The sequence below is a fragment of the Athalia rosae genome, chromosome 7 (genome assembly GCF_917208135.1).
Source record: "Athalia rosae chromosome 7, iyAthRosa1.1, whole genome shotgun sequence".
Classification (NCBI taxonomy): domain Eukaryota; kingdom Metazoa; phylum Arthropoda; class Insecta; order Hymenoptera; family Athaliidae; genus Athalia; species Athalia rosae.
Genome location: NC_064032.1, coordinates 10,287,901 through 10,315,204, shown reverse-complemented (window position 1 = coordinate 10,315,204; position 27,304 = coordinate 10,287,901). Strand labels below are relative to the sequence as shown.

The window sequence follows — 27,304 nt, the reverse complement described above, 5'->3', positions numbered from 1 at the left end:
ACGTATTTGATTTATTGGGAGTGATAGAAAATCGTGATTTTGAAAATGGTCCAGCGAAAAAATTGAATGATACAGATCATTCGACGGTTTTTTTGTCAAAACTTGTCGCAGGAATTGATATGAATGAAAAACAAAAAAGAGAAGAAGAATAAAAAAATTATTCGAATACGAGATACGCGTCAAGTTTCTTCGTTGAAACTGCATAACTGCTCTGTATACATATACATATAATGTTTTACAGATGTAGAGTTTAGTTGGCGATAAATCGTGCGTTTAGCAAGGTGTTTTACATCATTGTACAGACACAGCGTTATAATGTAACTGTCGCACTCCCGTACCTACGTATAAGATGAAGTGACACCCGGCTCGGTTTGTACATAAAATATGAAGAGGAAGAAAAAAAGAAAAAAAATCACACACACACACACACACACACACACACGAAACGCCCCGTGTATATTCCATCCATGTGGAAACTTACGAGTTGCGATGTACGTATCGTGATAACTGGGCGGTACATAAACGCGTTAGTTACCGATCTTGAAACCTTAAGATGCGGGCATATCGGACGTGTACGTTATCTCATCGCTGCGTACCAAATATACCTGTATGCTCTACGTAGAAGAATTCACTCGAAATCGGTAGACGCGAAACCTACAGTCTGACGAAGAAGAAGGTGTCAAAGATTCTGGGATTTTTTTTTTGTTTTTGTTTTTCTTCATCACATTTTCGAATTTACCATAATTTTGAGACGCGATCCCGATCGATTTGTTTCGCCAATTTTTCATCCCGTTTGTACGAATTGTTTATTTTGTCTTAAACGATATTCCCTCGGGATAAGCGGTATTAAATGGCTGATTAATGAGGATAGGTTATTATGCGGCGGTAAGTGCGAGGTGTGGCACCTGGAACAGCCGCAGAGCGAAGAACGGGGAGAGAGAGGAAGGGAGGGAGGGAGAGAGAGGGAGAGAGAGAGAGAGGAATAAAATAAAAGGAAGAATTTCGCAGGCGTTTTAATCGCGCCGGTTCAGATACGGGTTCAGAATTTATGTCCTTTTTGGCGTGGCGTGAGCCACCGCGCGACTCTCGTGATTCTCTAGTTTGATGATGCGGATTTATTCGAGGCGATTATAAAAACGCTATATTATATAAACGGAGTGATATTTACGGTAGGAAGTGACCCGCGGTAGCTCCGTAACGATGCGTTTTTCAATTTCGTTACAACAACGATTCCGGCTGTCGATCGATCAATTATCATCGTCGCGGTAAAAATTAATAAAGTCTACGCGAGTTGTGATAAAGCGCACCGGCTCTCGGGCGCGATAGATTTCGTAATATTATTTTCACCCGCGGGAGGACGTCCCGCAGGACTAAATATTTTATACGTATATATTGTATATACACAAGCGCTTGAACGGATCCCTCTCCGTTGAGCTAAGGCTGCAGCGGACATCTGCCGCACACTGTACGGTGATGAATAATCATTAAAGACCCGTAAATAACTAAATAGAGAAACGGCGTCTATAACCTCGAGAGGGAATCTCCATAAAGGAACTTGGCGGACATAGTACGTCTAATTTATGTTTTACAAACCCTTGAGACGCTGTTCGAGCAAATGATCAACGACGCTTACACCCTGTTTCGTTTCCACTCATATATTTATTTTTCTAATTTCTACATTTTTTTTTTTTCCATGTAAAAGACGATTCGATCGCGACCTCCCGCGGTAGAGCGGCGTCGTCGTCGAAAATTTTGATTTTCATCCTCGGAGAAAAAAATTCATGCTTCAAAAAAACCGACGAATTCAAAGGCCTCCGAAGGAGAGAGTCCGGTGTTCCGGATCGCGATCGAAATTTTTTATTTTCAATCCTCACGAGTGCTCTCGTATATCAAGTACCGAAAGTTTGAAGCGGCTCGCCGCGTTTCGTTGGGCTATTAAGACGTTGCAATTATTGAATTACTCGTCGTTATTATCATCCACGTCTGGCGGGGACACGTCGTCCGGCCTATATCGTCGGGCGTACGTACCTACACAACTGACGCTCGCCGATAAAACAAAAAGAGATCGATGAAGAAAAATGAATAAATAAATGGAATGAGTAATACGGGCCCGTTTGACGGAGGCAGGTGTGTTTGCCCCGGTTTCAGAAGGGTGCCAGCTTATACATACCGTGTCCAGTCGTTCGTTCGTTCGTTCGTTCGTTCGCTCGCTTCTTCTTCTTCTTCTCCTCCTTCTTCTTCTTCTTCTTCTTCTGCTTTTTCCGCCACTGCCATCCACTCTTTCGGACGAGCGTCTTCCTTACTTCTTCTCATTCCCTTCCAATTCTCCATGCAGTTTAACGCCGCGAGTCTTCCTCCTGCTCTTATTTTCATCCCCGGATATCTGGACCGCCGGAGCGTCCCCCCCCCCCCCCCCCCCCGCGGTCGTACGGAAGACGAATCTATCGCCCCGACGAAAAATAGGGAAAAAGAAAAGAAGGGGGGCAAAAGGAGCGGTTCGATTTAGAATTTTGTAGGGCCCCTGTCGGGGCGCTTTGGCGCATATCGCGTCGCGATGGTGAGTAATGTTCGCTACTTCGAGTATCCGTGGTGTACTTTCGGAGGGCACGTTATATCCTGCAGCCCGTAATGATATGTTATATATACACAGGGATCGTCGTATCAGTTGGACACGTAATATCGTTACAGGATCGGCGCACAAATTGGATCCGATGGTAATAACGAACCGATGGCACTGTGCCGCCGCAGACCGCGATATCGTTCCCTCTTTATTCCCGTCTCTCTCTGCTCTCTCTGTAATCCGGTGACCACCTCTCGCTTCCGTCTCCTTTCAACGTTCGCCGGTGAAAGGAGACGGGGAAATTATAGGCAGAAGCGAGGCGTACGATCGGCCTCGTACCGACGCAACCTGCGCGCCCGGCAGCAGACCGCAGCCCTCGTTTTACGTTTATCGTTGTTTATCGATCGCGATCAAAGGGCATTTTTCTTTCACGTGCTTCTGCCGGCTAATTCGCGACGACATCGGCGCTAGCTAAATAGCCTGATTAAACGGATCGATGCATAATGACGGGTAAAACATACGCCGCTGCCCCGGCTGACTGTAACGTTCAACGGAGTTTCCGAGCCTCCGCGCTTTCTTCGTCGTCGTCGTCGTCGTCGTCGTCGTCGTCGTCGTCGGGGTAATGGGCACTACACCGATATTCAATTTCCCCCCCCCCCTCTCTCTCTCTCTCCCTATCAGTTTCTCACTCCTTCCAATTTGATCAATCGAATCACTCGTCGCGGAGTGCCGATGATCCGCTCCCCTGATCTCGAACTCGCGATATTTTTCCGTCGTTTGAAATATTACATCGGGTTAAATATGAGAGAATAGTTTCTCTCTGTCGTCGATAAAATTTTTTCCCGTTCCTTCACTCCGTTCCTCGCAAAGTGTACGTCGTCAGGAATATGATCTTTCTCCGATGACAAGTTGTGTAGAGGTATACATAATGAGAGGTAATTATATTCTCTCTTTTCACTCGCAGTAACCGATATACACGTGGAATGAAAAAAACGAAAAAACAAAAAAAATTAACTCACACTTATTATGAGCGAAAGTACGGTATACCCCCGAAAACTGTTGAAAATGTGAGCCGCAGGATGTATCGAGTTTAATTCGTATATAATCGTGCAAAACATTTCTCGAAAATAAAAGTATAACGAAAAGAAGGAGAGAAAAAACAAAAAACAAAAAACAAAAAAAACAAAAAAAGAACTACAAGAACGCGCGTAAGGCCGTCGTATGTGTGTACAAGCACTTCGATAATTGGCGGCGTTGATCGTTGCCTGTCGCGTCCGTCGTCTAACCGCTCGCTCATCTTCTTATCCTTCTTTTTCTTCTCAACGCCGATCGTTTGTTCGGCGTGAAGTGTGTTCAACAAGGGGTGATATAAGATGACGCCGGAGTGAGGGGAGGGGCGGCAGGGGGGCGCAGGGGGGGCGCAGGGGGGCGCAGGGGGGTTCGGACAATTGTCATTGCGACGACAGGTGATCCCTTCCGCGGCGGTGGCATTATACCTACTTATCTCAAGTTTTTTTCTCATCCCGGCCCGTCGCCGTTCGCTACAACGTTTTGCGGTAGCGCGGTATACGTGTACACGTATACGTGTACACGTAATACCCGGCCCGCTGAGTTGCTTTTATCGATGCAAGAGAATTTTTCGTCTTTAATAGCGAGCCGCGAGCCGGGCATACGATCCTAATTGTTACGACTCTCTAACTGCCATGACCGTACCGATGGCTCCGAATAATACCGCCGAGCGAACAGGTAGGTAAATACTTTATGGGAATACCTCGGAAAATATGTTCCCTTATACCAACAACGCGGAGGGGAAGGAAAGAACTATTTCGAACGATCGCGACAAAGAGAGAGAGAGAGAGAGAGAGAGGAAGAGAAATGGAAAAATAAGTAGAGCACATTTTTCGGATGATCATACGCAAAACGCGGAGTAGTGGAGAAAATCGATTATTCGGTTCAATCATATTTATCCGTGAATCAGCTCTCGTTCGTTTCTCTGATTGAAGAGTATCGTTGAAATTACGTTGCGTCCGCGGCTGCGGCTCGATACCGAGTGCTCGTCGCGTGCACGTCGATCCCTTCGAATGTGGCGAAAAGTGAAAAGCGGAAGAAAAAAAAAAAAATAAAAAAACAAAAAAAAAAATGCGCGTTCGCACAAAGCGAAGCGGAGTGTATACGGCTCGTGCGGGCCCCGTTCGCGACGATCCGCGGGCAGGATCGCGTCCAGGTGATGATCATACGAGAAGCATGGTCGTTTCAAAAGTGTATCTCGGCGAAGGATCCGATCCGATCGGATCGTAGCTGCAGGTAAAGTTTATTAGCGGGATATCTCATGTGTACGGCGATCGTGACAAGGTAACATAATGACGTCTGGAAAATTGAAGCGAGCGAGCGGATGAAGCGATTGACCGGTTCGACGTCAAATCTCATCTTCGTCTTCCTCGGAGTCGTTTTTCTCCCCGTTCCGTCGCCGCCCCCTCTTATTCCCCCCCCCCCCCCCCCCCCCACCTCCACCTTCCGTTTTCTACCGCGGGTCGAGCGGGACCAGCGGCGACTCGTCTGCCCACGTCTTTATTCGATTATATATATGTATTCTTGATCGCGAGACGAGACGGACACGTGCCGAGCATCGCACCGAACACCTGCGCCATCCCGGGTAATAAACGTACGGCTAAAAAGTCCCGTCAAAATTTTCACTCTTCCGTCCTCAAAGCGCGTACGTACGAGCGTCTAATTTCGCACGAGGCGGCGCGGCGTCGCGCTAGCAAACGAGATCGCTGCATAATGACGATTGCGATTATGATTCCCCTGCGATACGCGCGTGTACGTATATCCGTGTCTGTTGCGTACATGTGTATAATGTGTGTAATCTGCTTCACTCTCTAGGTGAAATTTATTCAAAATTCGCGAATGATATTTTCCAAGTATATGTATACATATGTATATACACTTCTTTCGTATGAGTGGATAATTTTGTTTTCTCCAATCGTCGTCATCACATTTTTATACCCGTGCACCTGTTTTACACGACATATATCGATACGTTATCGACCCGCATACCTCATCGCTACAAGTTCTCAATTATAAGATAGCGAAGTGCGCCGTGTAACGAGTGCAGCCCATGAGAGGTCTCGCGAGTGGCTATATATATATATATATATATATTACATATGTATATGTATGTTTTTTCGTCATCAAATGCAGGATGCGACGGTGAATTTTTTATTTAATTTTTTTTTCTTTTTTCGTCCAGAAAATGAAGGAGAAAAATAGAGTGGGGCAACGTCCCGTCGCATGTATCGCAATTTCCACATACGTCTATATACATACACACTTCTGTGTAATACCCGATCCGTATACAGCGTTATTCCCTACATTGGACCGAATATCGTCACGGGGAGTCCACGAAATGTATAAAAGTCCGCGGTTGGATTTTAGAAGCGTGCTTCTCGCAGTGGGTGATCGAAGAGTTGCACGGGATACAGGTACACGCATACGTATACATACGTATGTGTGTACGCGCTCATCTGCTTATCCGTACGCACCGTATCGCGTATACGCTGCTCACCGTCGGAGATTCGAGGCGCGAGGGTAAAAATGATCCAGGTAACACACAACGTGCCCGGTGAACTCTAAACGTGTGTCGGTGACGTGAAATACACGTGTGAGAGTCGGTGGGCCCTTCGGCTGCTGCTGCTGCCGTACGAAGAAAGTCGAGAATAACGCTCCCCGTAATCCGTTACAAGTGACGACGTTTTTACGATCGACGAGGATTGTAATTCAAATATTTATCAGCCGCGGCTCGTTTGGGGCCCCTGCTCTCACGTCTCATATACATATGTATATTATATACGTGTACACTGCACGCGTTTATTCCCCCCCCCCCCCCCCCCCCCCCCGACGAAAATTCGGGATAGTAAGGACCGGGATACGAGGGATTCGGGGGCAGGGTTAACAAAAAAAAAAAAAAAAACCCACCCCCCCCCCCGCCGTGTCAGACCCGTACGTCATCCCCGGGGTGCGAACCTAGGACTTCTTCTTCTCTTCTCTCCTCTTTTTTTTTTGTCTCCGTTTCTTCCTTCGCTCTCCTTTACCTCGTCGATATCGACCACGAATTACTCGCGGACGTAGCGCAGTTTTTCGGGTTTCCGCGAGACGAACCAGATCGAGATCAAAATCAGCGGAAGAATCTTCGAACGATACAAGTTCGTCGTCTGAGCTTTTTTTTCTTCTTGGTTTTTTTTTTTTTTTTTTCTGTTTTTTTTGTTTTTTTTTTTCAATTGGATAAGAGGCGTGTGCGGCACGTGTGTCAACTCGAGACACCTTTCCCTCCCGGTAATAATCTTCCCGTTCTTCTGCAGGGGGTTACCAGCTGACAGGTTCGGGCGCCTCTGCCCAATAACCGCGGGTCGTCCGAACAAGATTTTTTTTTCACTTCGTTCAGTTCGTTTTTTCTCGTTTTCTCTCTTTTCTTTTCTCCTTTTTTTTTGCATTCTTCGTGCATATACTAGTATTAATTATGCCCGTGTAAAGTCATTAACAAAATATATACATACCGCGACGTGTGGCGAGTATGTATGTACAATATTCCGGGAAGCTTGTCAACTTTTAGCCTATCGGTGTGGATTTATATTCGAGAAAATTACTCCCCCGGTCTCCCCATAATTCAATCTTTTTTCTCCTTGACTCTCCTTTTTTTGTAATTTTTTTTTTTTTGTTCGTTTTAATTACAGGTTCACGCGGGTATACACATCCGCACGTGTGTTACACGGTACATTAGCGAAACGTTGATTGAAAAAATTGGTGGTTGACCCAATTTTTTTTTGTTTTTTCTTTTTCTTTCACTCCTCCTTCCAATTTTCATTCGTCATCGATGACGTAGAATTTTTCGACGTTCGAAGCGTGTCGAGAAGATTGAAAAAAAAAAAAAATTACAAACGGCGAAGCAAATTCACGACGCAGAGTTGACCGCACATGCGAAACGGTGTGAAAGAAGAAAAGAAAAAAAAAAAGAAAAGAAAACGATACTCAAAACGGATATCAGTTACTCAATCAAAGTTGTCTTGTAACCTATAATATTAGATTTCTCTTCGGTGTTGTGTGCATATAATTACGAATACGTATTAACACCTTGAAATAAAATGTATAATCTACGTATTTAAACATTCGAACACACACGTGAAAATATTTCACTTTCAAAGGGTTGAATCGTTGTGTGGGTACGTAAGTGTGTACGGTCGTGTGCGTATAGGTGTATAGTTGAATATCAGTTCCCCAGAATCGAAAAGTTTATGTCCTACTCGTCGAGGAATTACGAGTTCCCCATTTCACATAAGATTCTCTGAGTTACTTTTAATTGCTTTTTGATTTAACTGTTTCTTTGAACCCACGTGATATATCCTTACCCGTGATATTATATACCCACGGTGGTAGATATATATATATATATACTTACATATACATGTGTGCACATAGCGCTCTCTCGGGTACACACACCGTCCCTTATACACCCTTCCGCCGCACGTACCGACATCTACCTCCTCCGCGGGATAAAACGGGGTAAAATCCTCGAGGATTATAGCAGCTTATAGAAGACGCGCGTAATAAACAAGATCGGAATCTGGATTCTGAAACTCCTGCCACCATCTCTGCACACAACCGTATCCGCAAACTTATACACTCCCTCCGTCTCATCTTCTTACTCGCTCGGCTATTTTGGTTACCGTCATCCGTCCGGCCGAGGAGGAGAAAAAGAGACGAAGGAAAAAAAAAAAATGAAAAAAAGAAGAAAAAAAAGGAAAACAAGGAAGACAAAATCCGTTCGATGGGGGGGAATCGCGATCCCTTATTTTATTTTCACTTTTCTCCCGAACTTACATACGATCGTCCCTTTTTCGCCGTAAAATTATCTCGCCTTTTTCTCTCCGTTCGCCAATTTCACTTCGGAGCTATTTGAATTCAGGTAGCTAATCAGTGAAAGGGTATTTATAATATAAAAGGTGGTCGGGTACGGGCAGCTGATCGCGGAATCGTCGTGCAGGCGCTGCAGCAATCTTGCCTCGTAAATCCATCGAGTAAATAACGCGCGTTTTACGCGTCTACCCTTTTACATATAATATAAACGTGTACACGTAGGTGTGTATAAAATTCGACGTCACGTATCGCGCGCGGCTATCCCGTATCTCGCCCAGTGGGGATAATCAAGGGCTGCGCTCATTAAGTGAGACGTTTCGAGTTTATTTTTAATGCCCAATACCCCGCAGCCCGGCGCATGGTCGCCCATTGTTTTTTTTTTTTTTGTTTTTTGTTGTTTTTTTTTGTTTTTTTTTTTCTTCGTAGCTTCCAATTTCTTTTTATCCTCTCAATTTTTCTATACTCTCTCGTTTTTCTTCGCCGCCGTTTTTACAAGCGAAATATGGTTTACGCGACTTCCGAAGTTATATTGTACCCCTGACGCTGGCGCGTTGTTCCTTCGGCATGCGTGTGCACCGAACGAAGTGAGTTGCTCGCGGAACGCCCACAATGCAGTAATCAGCGCTGGGAATAACCTGTGTAATATACGTGGACTAAGTTTTATAGCGTATATAGTTTATTACGTACTACGTAGATGTACGTATTTAACGATGTGTGTGCGCGTGTGTGTGTGTGTGTGTACTCCGAGAGTCCGCGCGACTTGTATACTTCGGAAGGACGAGGAGGTACGGGAGGGTCTTCGACATTAAAACGGAATTAAGAAAACAAAGATGTCGCCAAAGAATTAGGAGAAAGAAACGAAAAAAGAAAAAAAAAAAAAAAGAGGAAAGGGAATATGGAAAGCGAGGTACACACGGGATGTTAATTATTCACTTGATCGTCAAAGTACGTGGAGCTGTATATATATACATACAAAGGGCGGTATTCGCGTATACCGCAGGCCATTTGGCACCGGGCAAGGTGCAAAAGCAGTGAGAGGCGAACTCTCGGTGTTATTAAGTAGGATGAAGAAACGCCTATGTAATTATTATTGCGCCGGCTACTTAGGGAGATATCAAGATCGGTGGGAAGGAAGTTAAGCACTAGCGAAGTCTGGGGGTAGTCTAGTCGATTTTGCGGGACAGCCAGAACTTTTCGCAAAAACTATTCCGTTTCCGCGTTAATCGAGGGAATTTCGAAACACCGGAAACGGTGGAAGGACACCCCGCACGCGAAATTTAGGATTCTTCACGATTCGCTCCTAGACCCCCCCCCCCCCACTACCCCCGGCCCCTTTTTTTTTGTATTTCTTTATCTTCGACGATTTTTGCGTCGCGAGAACTCGTCGATTAGCGAGACGAGGCGGATGTACGACGTATTTCTACTGGACGCAGTCAGTCCGCCAAAAGTTCGTATACGTATAAGTATGTACTTATAATCGCAGAGCGCGATTCGCGGACCGCAGATGCGCCGCCGCAACGTCGTAATCCCGCTAGCGCGTTTACCGACCTCGTTTATATTCGCGACGTATTCAAGCTCCTTCTTTTCCTGCCCCGAAGGTTTTGATAGTCGCTTAGCTCACTCGGCCGTGTGTAGTTACACGATAATACGTAATGCCCGGTTATAGCTACCTGCTTATATCCTCGTCCTCGACATCCTGCGGATCGTTATCTATATATGTATACAGCGATCTCCGGAGTCAACCATACGGAGTCACGATAACGTCCCGCAGGAATTGTTGCAACATTCGCATTTCCATCGTCGCTCGTATCTTCGATTTTCGAAAAAAATTTTTTACACCGACCAATAAGATGCGCGGGGGAAAATAATATCTATGTATATCATCCGGCAAATCTTCGCGGCGAAGGTTTGGCGGCCGGAGTGTATAGCGCTGCTGCAGCTGTTTGTTTTAAGTTTTACCACCTTAACGAGGACTGACCAAATCGTGATTAAGGATCTCCAGTCGGTGTCTCGCCTCTGAGCGCGGTCAGCTCCAAAATCTCGTTACTATTATCATTATTATTAGTGCATACTCTTATTTTTCATTCTACTTTATTTTCTTATCCTTGTTTTTTTTTTCTTTCAAGTACTACACACCCCGCCGCATATGTATACAAGCTTCTGATGATCGAGTTTCGCTCGAACACCGTAAAGGCGTACCTCGAAATCAACTCTGAAGTTAGTCACTCCGAGATAATCTTGATTAATAGGTACGCAACGTACTGGATGTACTTCATCTACTATGTAGGCACGGGGTCGTATCCTGAAAACGGAGAAGAAAAAAAATTCAAATCTACCATCGAACGAATTCGAATCGGGATTTTTCTTTTGATTTCCAAATCGACAACTAACTTCGTATCGGTGAATTTTTTCATCATTTTTTTCGAGTCCTCGAACAGATTCCTTTTTTTCGCTTTTCACTTTTGGTTCAACCACCAGTTCTTTCGCTTCACATATCATCGGCAGCAGTACGAATCAGCCGCTGCACAGATAATTCGGTGCAGCTGTTTCTCGGTTTCGTGTTTGATTTTTTGTTTTTGTGTTTTAATTCCTTTCTTTTTCCGTTTTCCGATAATTGGATCACCGTCACCGCTGCGCGGTGCGGCGCGGCGCGTCACACGTGTGTACAGCTTTCTTTAATAAGCTGCACTTTTTCGTTGTTGTGTAACACCGCGCGGACGTTGAACGCGTATATGAATTACACGAATGTTGAGGACATTAATTTACCTTGTATCGTGAAACGGACATCTCTTAAGATCGGCGGTATTACAGATGATACTATAATTTTTTGGCGGATCTCATTGTAACGGAAATTAGTCCGCCAGGGTTTATACGGTGTACATATATATACGAGATAAATATCGCCAACAAAAACCACGAGAGACGTATACGTTACACATGTATCTACCTACATACAACCCCGTATAAATTACACGTGGCTATCGACTAACGGCAAATTAACTATCATTAATTATCGCAATTGTCATTAATATTGTTATCGTTACATCGATATCACCATCGTTATTGTTATTAATATTATTGTTCTCGTTTCATCCGCGGCTACGTATCGCGAGCGTCGCGACGCGGACGCGGGTAGTTTGTGTATTATACCTAACCGTGAATCCGACGGCGGTAGAATATGTACGTGAGTCCCGATGTGAAAATTATTTTTTAACCAATTTCTGAAACCGATATTTTTTTTTTCTTTTTTTTGCGGTTTTTGTCATTCGACGATGAATTTTCGAAAATTTCGTAACGCAAGGACAGCTGTCCGGTCAAATTGTACGCGAACCAATCCGAGATTTGTCGAGGAGAAATTATTTGCGACAAAATAGAGGGGAGAAATAAAAATGGACGATAGGAAGGACAAAGAACTGGGCGAGAGAAAGAGTGGTAGAAAACCAGAAGAAAAAAGAAAAATATATAAATTTATTCTATCGCGCCGTTAGGCAGGAATTAAGACAACCCCCCTCGTACCACCCCATATACAATTCAAAGCCGGCGTTGCTGCTGCTTCTGGCTCACATGAGCTGTTGCAGAGACAGACTTTGGATATTCATGAAGTTTGGTTTTTATTTATTCGGTTGTCTTTTTTTTATTTTCATTCGGCTATTTATTTTTTTCTAAATACATTAGGTTAGGAACGCACATAAGAACACGTATCATATAGTATATTATATATATCTAATAGCGATACTAATTACCTATAATAATTATACGCGTATACGTATGCGTTGTGCATAGGTGTATATATGTGTACACCGTGTGTAATTATATATCCACTGAATATATTTAACCGACGTTTTGAACGCGTAATTAAGAGCTTTGTAATATATGGAGTGTGATTTTTATCTTACATAAGCCACTATTTTTCTTATATCGCTAACCATATACATGCCATATATATATATATATATATATTTGAAACCTAGACACTTATTTATACATACCTCTGTATTTACATTTATGATACATATTATGCTGCACGTTTCAAGTTTATATGCGCTATATACGTCAGGTTTTACGCGTTTTTTTACTCCGTGACTGAATAATGCGTTGATGAATAACAAAAAAAAATTTTTTTTTTATACAAAATGAAAAAATCGAAAGACAAAACATAGAAAAAAAAAACTGATCCAACCCAACCGTGACCATTCGGCGCCTCTTTTATGCCCACGGTTAACGTTGTATAGTTTGTTTTTTTTTTTTCACCCCTTCATCGAAAAAATTTTGCCATAAGTCGGTTCGGGTCACGTACACAGGTAACGACCCTGATGAACTTACACGTGGTTCAAATGGCTGATGATTTTTCCGATGTACAGAAATAATAACAGGCCTCTGTAAAAATTATTCAATTTTTCTCCGGTTTTCGTTACTCTGCGGGGTTATAATTTATGCGAGCACACGACTCCCCCCTCGAATATCTCATTAACGAGCCGGGAGAAGACAAATGATAATGGGCAACAAAGTGGTGGTTGGAAATTTTTCCAAGTTGTCGGAAATACTGCGTGAAAAATTCATCAACCCCCTCTCAGTTATTTGTTATGGGTTAGGCGAACCTTTTTATGAATTTTCGATACCTATCGTAACTCCGGTATATTGAAGATCCTATTTTTCGTTGTGAGAAAAATTCGGGATATCTTGATATCGGATTTTCAAAATTTCCGACAAAGAATAACGAATGCAAAATATGATTTTGTGAATAGAAAATAGATTGCAAATGATATTTCGACGAGATCATATACGTATATACTTGCACCGCGACGACGCGATGCAGAAGGAGTAAAGTTTGTAGAAAGTAAAATACAATACCTCGAAAGATTTCACGCGCTGATAGTGAAATTGAACAGTAGTTACGAATGTACGGATATGCAATGTACGTAAGTGTATTTTATCATCGTGATGATATTCACTGGTACCTATACATCGCCTGCAGGTAACGTACACGGCGTATGAACAACGAAGCGTTATAATTCATGAACTTTTAATAGACGTGAGATGAATTTATGTAAGTGAAGAGAAGTAATTAGAGAAGAAAATTATTATATCTATCCGGAGATTTATGGGAACTTGAGTCGAGGATAAAAAAGAGAATTGAATAAGTAACAAGTAACATTTATTTATAAACAGACAGTTGAATGAGTTTTATACATACGATTTAAGGCTACTTTATTCTTACATCCGAGATTCGTCCGGGATTAACATTTCGCTTCATTTGCAATCTTCGAATTCAGTCGATTTTCATGACACTCGATTTATACGGATGAAAGAAAAAAAAAGAAGAAATCAAGAAAAATCGTTTCCCATTCCAATTTTCAATCGTTCTATCATTTAATTTTGCTATTTTTTCACTTTTTTTTTTTTTTTTTTTAATTTTTCGAAAGTACTCGATCGTTCGACGTTCGCTTCAAAAAATGGTCCGTTCTAGCTCAAGTTTCTCGTCACACAGGCGAGGTTAAAATACGTAAAATTATGCGACAAGTACATGATAACCATCCACGTCGTCGTCGTACGTAAGATCAGAAATTACGTCGAGATCCCTCGTCAGGACTACTTTGTCGGTTAGGTTAGTTATAATTGTCGCTTATCAGTCTCCGTCGTGTGTAACAGAAATAGAGCCTAGAGTTTAAAATATGTACGTATACCACGTTGAAGTTACACAAATAACCTACGATGATCGTCAGCTGTACAATATTCCTCGTATATACACATAGGTATATATATATATATATATATATATATATATATATATGTACATAAAATGACGATGTCTATACTTGATATACGAGCGACACTCTTCGCGCTTTTGTTTGACTAATTCCGCTTCGTTGTACTTTGAGGTAACTGACAAAAGCCGCCTCGTATCCTCCTAATTCGAAGATGATCATTCGCTGCCATACTACGACCTATACAATATTTCTCGAGTCAACCGTAAAATTAAATAAAACTTCGTCCAACCGTATCGAATGATCGATCGATCCGAGGTACGAGTCACTTTCGTATATGAAATAACTGCGGCGATCCAAACTGATGAAAAAATGATTTTTCTTCTTTTTTTTTCTCTCATTTCTCGTTCGTTGGCCAGACAAAATTGGTCTCGCTGTACGTAGATTCCGCCAAAAAACGTCGTCCACGAACGTTCGGTATGTACCGCTCGTATATGCAAATAATAATAACAATGGCAAAAATATGTGAAAGAACGATAAATAAAATTCTGATAATAATATACAAAATATATATAAAAATGTGTATCGCGTGATTGCGGTAGATCAATCATTCAAACAAGGCAGCAAAAGTTGTAGCATTCATGTAGTAAATCAATTTGCATTTTACTGTATCAGCTACTAACTGCCTGGTTTTTGATCCCAACCGTTTTTTTCTCTATTCCATCTAACTCTCCTTTTTCAATACATTTGCAGCTTCATGAGTCGCTCGCTACTTTTCACCGTAAGTCCACTTTCAATCTTTCTTCTTTTCTTTCGTTTTTTTTTTTTTTTTGTTTTTTTTCTTTCGCCTCCTTTCTTTCGGAGCGATAAGTAGGTAAAAGCTGCGACCCCACTGGCTCGAGTGATCGTAGAGATCTCCTTACACGGGGTATAAACGGTACGCTACCTACATTGAAAAATAAATTTACACAGTGTATACGCTGAGGTAAAAATTTTCTTCGCTGGATTCGATGTACTCGTACCCTTAGTTCATGTAATATGGCCCCGGAGGGTGGGAAAAACTGCACATTTATCACAACGTCACACCCTCAGAAAAAAGAACCTTTTGTACGCAAAACTGCAGAAATTGAGAGATTAAAGAAATATTTCACTCCGCAAATATGAATCCGCATCGAAACGAATTTGTAGCAAGGATGAGAGAAGAGAATATTAGATTCTAAATTTGGGTTTTTCGCTTATTTTTTTTTCTCCTCAGTTTATTTTTTTTTTTTTATTGTCGTATGGAAAATTCTGTGCACGTTATGTGAAATTTTATATATCCGTGTTCGATCGCGTTCATTTTTTTTTTTTTTATTCGTTTTATTTTCGTGAAATAATAACAGCGCACACGTTATATTATTACAACCGCGCGGTCGCCGCATGAGGATATATTGTCACGCATTTATTAAAAAACGAACCGGTACGATCTGATCAACCATGGAGCGTATACGGTACGTGTATCAAAAATATGTATGTAATATAGAGCGCGCGAAGCTTCGCCAATAAACAATTGTAATTGCAGCGCCATTTGTGTATTGTATATGCATATGATTTTTACGGGTGATGTGGCGATCGTCATCGCGTTGTCGCGTAACGGAAATAATTTTATCATATTTTCAATCATTTTTCCTTGGCGAAACGCTCACCCCCAACGGCTGCGGAATATTATATACCTACATATATATACGTACAAGATTGAAAGCTGATATTACGGGCGAATAATAAAAAAATGTCGCACAAGAAGATAGAGAAAATATGGAAACGGAAGAAAAAAAAAAAAAAAAAAAAAATCGTCAGAAAATCGTGACGCTGACACCGAATAGAGAGAAAATCGTCATTGCGCGTTGTATTTTTTTTCTTTTCTCTTTCGCCACTCAATTGAGCTATTTTCCTTTATACGTGGTTCGAATTCGCTGGAACACGCCATTCGACGCGTCACCTTGTCACAGAGATCAAAGTCGTTCTCATTCATTCCTCGAGTACTCGAAGTCTCTGCGAGAAGGAATCGTTTGTTTTTGTTTTTGTTGTTTTTTGTTTTTTTCTTTGTTCCACCGTTTTTTTTCTCAATGGATTCTTACGGGTCAATTCGGTCGATTCTCGTACGTCGGTAGTAACGCGTATGACGTGCATTACGCCAGATATACACACACGTTATATTCAGCATCGAGTCGGAGTCGACCCGGACGGGTATCTCCCCCTAGGGGAGGGGCGTCCAGCGGTAATTCTGCGCAATTACCCCCAGCTCATTCCTCTGGGCTTTTAGAAGGCAGCAGTTATTCGTTCTCCGCAGGTTACTACCAGCCATATACAGCCCTCCTCCGTTCCTTCCCTTCATCGATACGCGATTGTAACGTTTCGCTTCTGTGTGCAGGTGAGTTGATTTCTTTTTTTCTTTTTTTTACCAATTTTTTTTCTTTCTAATTTTCTCTTTGCCATTTTTTTCACCATACACCGCACACGTCTATATACATATATCTATGTGCATAGTTAGTCAGATGTACCTGTGGCCGGTAGACGTATAGGTAAACACAAGTTTTTATATATTTTGTACGTATACCTATAGGCGTTGCGCCACCACCTCCGCCATCTTGGTCGCGTGTTATTATTATAGGTACGTATTATGTGCATATATAGATATTCCTTCACTTCACATTTATTTCTATACCCACCTACGTTATACATAATATACATATATGTATATTTTTCATTTTTCACGAATTACTGCGAGACCATGTTCAACGATTTTTTGATTTCCCATAAAAAAAACTCACGAGTGCAGAAACAGTGGTGAGGAAAATTCGGGAGCCATGATATCCCGAATTTTGAACGATTCGGAATTCCGAGTCCTCTTTTGTTAGATGTTTTTTTTTTTTCATTTGAAAATTTCCAAAACGCGTTATAATTCGTCTGAATATATATATATATCGGAGCACATGTGTCTTCTCTATATACATAATACCGTGGATTATTATATACGTATAACATATTGTACATGGAGATCGCGTGTCGATCTTTTGGCCGCAATTCAGTTTCCGAGCTCCCATGTATACGGTTGTATAGTCATGGGTAATAATATAATCGACATGGCGTATAGGATATAGAGTCGGGCCTATTTCCAGGTAAATTGTTTATCCCTGACTTCCAGGAGGCTCGAGGCTCCGAGGCTTTTGGCTCCCGGAATATAATTTTTTCTCTATATTTTTTACCCCCATTTCTTTTCTATAATTTTTTCCATTTTTTTTTACCACGTTTCAACGACGCAGAGAACGCGGCACACCCGCCGACTCCGCGGAGTTCGAACTCCGTCCGCCTTCGGCCATCTTTTTTTTCATTCCACTCCCCCCGATTACTGCACAGCGACGACAAAACAATTTACACCGTTTCACGTTTTCTCGCAACTAGACGACGAAGACAATCGTAAGACCGATACGCCCGCGGGAATCCGGCTACGGTATGGTAAGTACACGGCAATTTTGCGCGAGTCATTTATTAAAAGAAAAAAAACTAAAAAAAAAAAAAATATATATATACGCGTACAACATCGCGAGACTGCATTGCACAATTAATTGGCAGGCGTTAACGGTATCAAATTAATAACGCGTTGCATACGTCGATTGGGTTAATCCTAAGCCGCGACATCGTTTATTCCCGCGCGGGTCGCGTACATCGGCTACCTACCTATTAAATACACCAAAGGACGAACTGCATGGCATTTTGTTTTTCTGTACTGTTGCACGTGTAAAAAATATACGGTATAAATTCTCAGGGTGTAGGTCAAAGGTCAAGTAAACTTTTGTTGCGTAACGTCGACGTAATTCCCATATATGAGAATACATGTATACCTATATGCGAAGACATATTCTGTGACTGTAAGAATGTTGCCGCATTTAGTTGAATTGCAAAATTTTCGTTCGTGTGTATAAAAGACACGTTGCGAAAGAGATAAAAAAAAACAAAAGAAAAAAAAAAAAAGAATCATATACATCCGTACAAATATGGCGCAAAAAAAAAGCGTTTTCTCTTTTCGAATCGCTGGCACGAATTTTTCGGTTGCGTTACACCTGAATTTGAAGAAAAAAACGAAGAAAAAACAATTAAATTTTTTTTCTTTTTTCTTTCGAAAATCATGCGGTCCAGCGTCCCGAGAGACTCAAGTTTCGTTATCTTGCTCTAATGGGGGTATAGATACGGTATAATATCGCGATGATTGGATGGGCGGACGGTAATTTTCCTGTCAATCCGACCGTCCGTGCGGCGTTGGCCGTTAAAACAGCAGCGGAAATTCGAGCCGATCTTTTTTCGAGGGCGATAAAACGGAGAGCATCCGAGTTTGGAAAATAGAAGAATTGAACGTATACATATATACGAGAGATTCTTACTTTCCGGCGCCCGCGCCGGAGGCGTTTGTAATTCGGCTTTTTTCATCGTTTCGAAGACTGGAGGCGTCAGGCGTCGGCGTCGACGTTTATTGGGCCCCGTGATACATATACATACATATGTACAGGGAAAAACGCCACCCCGTCCACGTTTCGGGGAGCGCGTTCGACTTATCACGATCATTGGCTTCCAAAAAAAAAAAAGAAAAAAAAAAACGGCCGACCCCGGCGAGACGTTGAGAAAAATAGAAAAAAAAAAAAATGAAATGGAAATCGGTTATATCTTTTATATCGCTAAATTGGGTTGTTAAGAAATTATTCCGATTGTTGAGCAGAAAAATCTTGCGCATTTATGTCTGATAATGTGCGGTGTAAAGGTATATTCGGCGTATAACCAATTAGGTGGGACCTCGTCTGGAATTTAGCGAGGGAATATTATAATACGCCGATGCAATAAATTGCGTAGATCCAACGGACGCGTATACGTATATGTAAATGTATTTTTCAATAGAGAAACAAAAGAACCGATATAGAAAGTGGGGGAAAAAAAAAAAATAAGAAGATGAAGAAGAAAAATTATCAGCCGGACGTCAAGGAATTATGGGATTATACGAGATCCTCGCGATTATTATAGAGATCGGTGGTATAGTTGTGGGGTGCAGTTTTTTGACTCTGGCTGTTGTTAGTTTTGAAAAAAGAAAGAAAGAGAGAAAAAAAAAAAAATATATAAACAGAATGAGGGAAATTATTATAAAGAGAGAATTTAACGAAGCCGATGATCTGTTATTGCGGTGAACGTCGGAATTATGAATGCGGCTGCCGCAGCATCACCGGCATCTCTGCCGCCATGGCGGGCACCTGTCAATCATTGGAAGGCTAGACTACCAATTTCTCTTCCCTCATAATAATAATTCGTAATAATTTCTCGGGAGGGGAAATATAAGGAACGTCGGCGGACCAAGATTTTTCTTCTTCTTCTTTGTTTTTTTTATTTTTTTCTTTCCTCTCTCTTTTTTCCGTCTTCTTAAACTCTGTATAATAATTTAGAGACCGTCGAACCACCACCGACACCGGCTCGGGGATCGGCGTCAGCGGTGGATCCTCTCCGGTAGATATGTATCATAGAATATATATCGGCAGAAATCATTATAACCGATATGAAGAAGAAAAACAAGAAAATGACGAGTCATCTTGCATTCCGACGAAACACAAAATCAGGTACCGCACGGTTTGATTTATCATCAACGTAGTTTTTAGCGTGTATAGTTAGTTACCGTTTGATAATTTGGATATTATACCGTACTCAACATATCACAGAATCCATGTTCACTATCTCACCTATAATACGAACGAAAACGCTCTTGTATATGTCTGCAGGATTTCCCCGAGGGCGAAAATTAGGTATATACGTACGGTATACGTATATCTCTACGCGGCTCTGAGAAATCCAAAGTTTTTATCCCCTCGACTCGTCCATTCTTTTTTTGTTCTTCGCGTCATTAAAACTAATTTCAAACGTTAGATTTTATTATATTATACCTATATACACCCGTAATACGAATTCGACTAAAATTGGCAAAGACGAAAAGTTCCAATCAACTTAACATCGTTCTCCGTGGTATGAAAAAGAATTGAATATGATAACGAAATACCATGTACGATATATATTTCTAGACACATGCACTTTTTAAAAAAAAAAAAAAAAAGAATCCACCATAGTTCCCCCGCTGTTTGTGATATCGATTTTCATTCATTTTTTTCATCTATATTCATTTTTCCCTTTTATTTTCAACCAACCGCGGCAACATTTGCAGGAATTTCTGCACGCAACGTGTGTAATTTATAGTTTCAGATGACATTGCGATGATATAAAATAACAATAACAACAACAACAACGATCATATACCGATTGTATATCTTTACAAAACCGTTCCCCGTAAAAATCAATCACCCCAAAAACGCCAAATCCATCCGAACCGGAAACACATGGGGATGAAATCCTTTTCGCGGCTGTCGGATCTCGTAATTTACTCGTATAGCTGCAGGTACGCGGTGAACGTCACTCAGGAAAAATCGTTCTCGTTTCGTCCCGTGTGTGGCGCGTGCCGAATAACCCATACAGCAAGTACACCAGTGCATCGGAAAATCCTCATCAACTTACGGGGATGAATTCGGTGAACCGTGAAGCCCCGAAATTCACCGCTATCCGCAATCCAATGAACTTATAGCGGAGCGTCGTTAGGAGGGGGGGGGGGGTGACAGATCCGGAAAATACGGGGGGGATAACCGTGCAACGGTCGCCGCTCCATTCGGACAGGTCGTATTGTTGTACGTACGGCGTATAGAACGTATATATAAAATTTGGTGGCTATCTTTACGGAAAGTTAACCACGTAAAGTCCGATACGGTTTCACCCTTATGGTTGGATCGGTGTACGCGCCGTTCGGTTTTTCCCTTTATGTCAATGGGTCCGAAACGCTTACCGTCCACGTGAACGATGACCGGTTATATCCCTTTCCTCTTCCTCTTCCTCTTCCTTTTCGCCTTTATAAATTTATCCCCGCTACGCGTGTATTATACGTCGTGCGGTACACTCCGGTAGCCAGCAAAATTGCGCGTAGACGCACCCCCTAGCTTCCGACTCCCATGGGGATTAGAACTCAATTTATCTAATAAACCGAGTACACAATATGTTTCCGAACAACGGGAATTTACTAACTGTTATTGCTTGACGACGACTCACGACGATTGCAGTACACATCCCTTCCGATAACCACGGGTGCAACGATGAACCTGTACAGATTCACGTGAGTCAGATATATTAATGAACGAAGCCGAATTTTATCGCTCGCAATAGTCGCCGTGGGAATTGTTTTATTTTATTTTATTTTTTTTTCATTTTTTTCAACCCTTATTTCGTATCCATCGCGATGCGGATGAAAATTTGTATATATATACGCATTTTTCTTTTTTTTTCTTCTTTTTTTTTTTTTTTCGGCTGAATACATGTACGTGTACAACCTACCCCCGAGGTTGTGTCTAATTATACGGAATACGGGGATAACTTTACCAAATCTGACCAAGTGATTTTACTCCGGTACGACTTACACGGGAGACTTGTGTGTATATATATATATATATATATATACCGATGTTACAAACTCTATAGAGCGATCACATGCACGCAACTCGCTCAATCATCATTACACAACTTTTCTGCCCAACTTCGAGTAAGTGGTTGGCATGCAGCGATAGAAAAATAGATATATATATATACATACGTATATACGTATAAGCCGGTAGCGAGTCGCCGCGCGGTGGAACAAACACTTATAGACGAAATACGTAAATATGTTAATAAATAATAACCAGCTATATATATATATATATATATATTTACGTACCTCCTGCGATATTTAACTGTTGCCTATAATACAATCTGCTGCTGCAGGTTACGGAGATGTGTAATATAACCGTAACTCCAAGGCTACGGCCTCTCGTACACATATTTTTTATTTGATTTTTTTTTATTTCCACTTTAGAAATTATCGAGTCGTACGGTATTTATGATGTACGTTAAAAATATTGCCGGAAAAGAAGGTAGAATTTTGGCGAAAAAATCCGAAGGGACTTACCTCATTTACCTCATTTTTCTCGTTCGATCTTTGTCGAATGAAAAAGTCTGCAGGAATGCTAACGAGAGCGAGAAAAGCAGAGGCGAGAAAAGAGCGTGCACAGAATATAATCGCATCTGTTGGGGTGTTTTTTTTTCCGATACCCACCCCCCCGTACGCGAATGTTAATAATAAATAACAATGTGAGAATGCGTAGAACGCAGTTTCGGGCCGACGCGGCTACGCGCCGACATAAATCTTTGAGGTACGATAGTTTTTTTTTCCGTTCCTTTTCTGGTAATTTTTCGTCGATTTTTTTACTCTCACTTGAATCGTGACCCAGCGACGCTCAATTGCGCGAAATTCGTCGCCCACGCGATTACGACGTGGGGAATGGAAAAAACGAAGTATGAAAAAAAAAAAAAAAAAAAAACAAATCGACGACATCGAACGCTACGTATACGAAAATTAGAACGATTCGCCGCACGCGTCGTTCGTAGGATTCGAAAACGTGGATATCTATTTCACATGTCGATAAAATGGATGATTTCTATGCAACTGCGATTCGGAAAGAATAATAAAAAAAGCGAAAAGATCGTTTATTTCATTCGGAGATATGCGAGACGGAAATTGATCCTGACAAAGGTTTAAAAATGATTTGATTGATAATTCAATCATTTAATAATAGATTTTATTCGAAAGTTTGAGAACCCCTATAGGTAGAGCGGAGAATACATACTATACATATGTATGTACATGTTGTTAATTATTCATAGCATGCAATAATTATAAGATATGCACAGTTGATGTCGCTTGTGCTGTGCACAACCTGCTGCAGCCATCACTAGCTGTGTGTGGACTGCGGAAAGTGTAGCGGGGCGTACTGCAAATTAAATACATAAATATATATATATATATACATATATTTCTCTGTGGTACATGTACGTATTTTATGTATCGGTGGTACATACATATGTACACGGCGGGAGTTACAGAGCGTAAGCTGCACCGGGGGTAAAAAAACTGTATCAAAGTATAATCTGGAGTCGTGGCTGCCGTAACTGCAGATTTGATTGTTGGTTTATATTTCAAAGGGAATATCGCGATCGCAAAGATAGCGACGATGAATTTATCTAATTATAAAATTCACGTTGAGCTGGTTCAGGATGGTCCCCGTCATTGTCGACCGTGATACAACATACTGCGAATAATACCTGTTCATACGCGTGTACTTTCATTTTTATTTATTTAATGATCTGATTTTTTTTTATTTTCCCTTCCCTTTCACAATTGTTCGCTATACCGTGGTCGGATCTATTTTTAGATTCATGTTAATTGCGCGCAACGCACCGCAACTAATTCTCCGCACATCGCACAACGTATCCGACTATTTCGAGTATTATTACGGTATAGATGCGGTAATGCGGTGAACGTATTATAACGCAGATCGCGTTCTGATCTGATTTGTTCGCAGGTTCCCGATTAAATTCACGAAGGATGACTCTGATTACTCCCAGTTTTCGATCGGATGAGATCATCGACGACGTTGGTAAGTGAACAGAGATATCCGTCAATCGCTGAAAATCTCGGCTAATTCGCGTAACGTTGTTGAAAAAATTGAAAAAAAATGTAAAAAAAAAATTAAATAACGGAGCTGACTCTTGCATCGATTTTAACGGCGAATAAATGTGCGATTCCGCCTGCAACGCATCCGTCAATATTCCCTTGATAAATCCTCTTACTATCGGTAATCCTGCGTCTCACCTGTTTCCCAGGTAAAATAAACGTACAGTTATCAAAAACCCCGTTAGATGGCAAAACCAGGTGAGTCTACGACGATTCCACCCTCCTGATTTTATATACGGAATCTATAGTGTGCGTCCACCCCGATCCCCCCACCGCATATACATTTATGTAGACGTATGTGTTACAAGAACAAAAAAAAAAAATAAGTATCAAAAATTTGCTCAAAATGAATTAGAATCATCATTTTTTTTTTCTTCTATTCTTTCGAACGAGCGATTCAAACCAGACCCTATACACGGATAACATGTGTTCAGGATGTTCTTGTTAATGAGACGAGTTAATTGGTGCGGATTTGATCGAATATCGTTAAAAGGGATATAGATTATAGAATTTTTGAATTTCATCGGTATAATTGACAATGATCGTTCGACGATTGGTAAGCAGAGGCGTGTGTGCGAATGCCTGAGCGATGCGCGTGCGTTATCGGATATGCGTGCAGCGATCAAGTGCGTGTGGAGAAAAAAAGGTGGAGGCGGACATCAAACGAGTAAGTATACTGACCACCTCAACGCTCGCTAACGCGTGAACTTACCTATTACATACACACACACGCACGCGCACGCACGCACGTATTTAATCCGAACCTGTTCCCACAGGAGGGTGGGATTTTCGATCGTCGGATTTTTTTTTTCAATTTCCTTCTTCCCCTTACTCTTGTTACTCGCTAATTGTGCTCCCGTTTGTCAAATAAAACGTGCCTACGATTGTCAGTGGGTTTAATTAAAACGATGCAACGTACCTCGTTCTCATGTACGATGTAGGTGATGACCCGTCAGCGAATCAGATCGAAGAATATTATCGATCTACCGTTATAACGTTACGAAAATTTTTTTTCCAACTATTGGCGAAAATTCTCAAAAATTGTTGCAAAACTTTTTGTTTTCAGTACTATCTCAATTCTCACGTGGAGCTTGGACAGTTTTATCGTATACGGGCTGCAGTTGGAGAGATGATCGAAAAAGCTGAATCCGGAGCGAAAGTTCTGATGGGATGAAAAAAAAAAAACCAAAAAACAAAAGGACAGCATTCGAAAGGGGAAGGAAAAATAGTAGAATCGCATTTATGATCTCAAGATAAAATGAGACCTGTCGCTGCATCAGTTGCAGGAGCCGGTTGATCCGAATATAGGTTGCATGTCTCCGAAACGTTAGGAACAACAACACGTGAACACACACACACACACACACAGACACATACCTGTACATCTACGTACAGATCGAATAGCCTATACATTATAAATAGCCAATAGACATCCAATATCGAATTGTAGAGACACGTATAGACACTTTGCGAAGCAAGATAATTCCGCCAGCCCACACCGTATAGGTTCCGTACGTATACATATCGTCCTGGAAAAAAAAAATATATATATATATATATATAATACATAATCTATCGGTATTGCTGTAAAATAAAATTGTAACACGACTATGATACGAGGGTAGGAAAGACACAGGTATACGTGTACGAATACTTGTACAAGTTCAATCCTATTTTCAGTTTTTACACTCACCTTTAGAAGTGTACTCGTCGTATACGTACATAGGCGAGTGGTATATAACAATCAGATATCAACCACGCGAGGCGCAAATGCAAGGTGATAACGGAATTGTGATCTCCGGAGATAAAATAAACAACGCGGGGATATGGATATATGTATCCTTATGTACAACTTTACACCGTGTATATAAATATACTCATGTATTCGTATCTACTGCCAGGTCGAGATGTGCGTCTGTATGTGTTACACCTATTCCGGTATCGATTATGAGATGATATACCTGCGCGCAGGTGTCCTTGTGACCAACCGAGTGCGTTATTGTAAAGTCGGGTTTAATTCGTCCCGCGAATCACGAACGCGAAAAAGAAAAAAAAAAAAACAATTTTTCCCCGCATCATTCAAAAGGGGGAAAAGAATGAGGAAATCAGCTCACGAAACGAAAACGAAAAATTCTCTCCGTGTTCAAAAAATTTCATTTCATTGTAAAGTTTTCCATTTTTTTCAAAAAAGATTCATTTCTCTCCGCTGTAAAAGAAATCGTACACAGCTGTGGGATGTCATTTTTGGTTCTATCGGTTTCGGTAATTTTGAAGACGAAAAATCAATTATCATTTTTTCATCCCTTATTCACGCCACACCTTTTGACGTTAATCCTGAACGTCTTTGGACGGCATCTATCGTCAAACTGAATTGTACATAGGCTTATATGTATGATATTATTCATCCGTATGTGTGTACAATTGACCCAATATATAACCCTTATTTACCAACAGCGCAAACTAATGGGGTTGATAGGCAAAGTTGCTTTTTTTTTTTTTCATTCCAATCTAATCCGCGCCTCTGATCATTGGGGGCTTAACCGTGACGGGTGACGTAATATATATATATATATATATAGTCCAGAACGTGTAGATGGATTGATATTCGTGAGTGGGCGCAGCTCCTTTTACAACGGATGAAAATTTTAAGAATTTTTCTGCAAAGGATTAATTAACAATAAAGCAAATGGTCGTTCGATGTACCGTCTAATCTGCAGCTGAAAAAATGTAATCGATCGACGAATCGGAGTATTGACTCGGTGATGCGAAAAAGTGATATTTTCAAATCTGGTACTCCGCGGTTCTGAAAAAAAGAAGAAAAAAAGAAGACGAATCGCTCAGAGATTTTTCAAACTCACCCCCGCACTCGACATCGAAGTCGTACCATGGATTCACGGCGGCAAAATGTCAGTTTGGCGAACTTTGAGAAAACCCCATTCAATCAATGACAAATCCTAAGGTTGATCAGCGCGAAGATTACCGCTGGTTAGTTAGTGGTTCCTTTTTATTCCATCTTTTTTTTTTAAATTTTTTTGTATTTTTTTGTATTTTTTTTTTATTATCCTTTCTTTTTTTCGTTCAGCGGTGGCGCAAACGCGTTCGATGATATCTGTATCCGACGAGGGTGTATGAGAGACACGCGGTGTTTTGGTGTGTTGTGCCTTTTTCCCGCGTTTCAGACTCTGTTACAAAAGGTAAATGCCCAAGGTAAAACAGGCAGGTACTGTGCACGGTAGTCTGGTGTGTACACCTAACCAGGTTTCAAAAGCGCCATGCTGCTTTCGTGATTGGACGACCGAACGTAGACCGGGGCGTGTCGATCGTGGGGCTTTACATTGTGAGGGTGCCACCCGTGGAAGCCAGCCGGACAGCGGTGGCAGTACCTTTGCCACGATTATTAAGACCCACTACCACCACTCTCCTATACCATTACCACCACCACCACCACCGCCGCCACCACCACCACCACCATCG

The 27,304-nt window shown here is 41.5% G+C and overlaps 2 long non-coding RNA genes across 3 annotated transcripts; one reads left to right on the top strand and one right to left on the bottom strand.

Moving 5' to 3' along the window:
- Positions 1–16,294: 16,294 nt before the first annotated feature.
- LOC125501632 lies at positions 16,295–25,034 on the top strand. Its single transcript, XR_007279228.1, has 3 exons — positions 16,295–16,585; positions 23,679–23,753; positions 24,897–25,034. It is a non-coding gene; the product is annotated as an uncharacterized LOC125501632 (long non-coding RNA).
- LOC110117291 lies at positions 22,649–27,265 on the bottom strand. Of its 2 annotated transcripts, XR_002305950.2 has the most exons (4): positions 26,715–27,265; positions 26,534–26,633; positions 25,208–25,359; positions 22,649–23,087 (listed from the first exon to the last, which is right to left on the bottom strand). It is a non-coding gene; the product is annotated as an uncharacterized LOC110117291 (long non-coding RNA). The 2 variants fall into 2 exon arrangements; XR_007279227.1 differs by lacking the exon at positions 22,649–23,087 and having other exon boundaries at positions 23,094–25,359; positions 26,715–27,260.
- Positions 27,266–27,304: the final 39 nt, after the last annotated feature.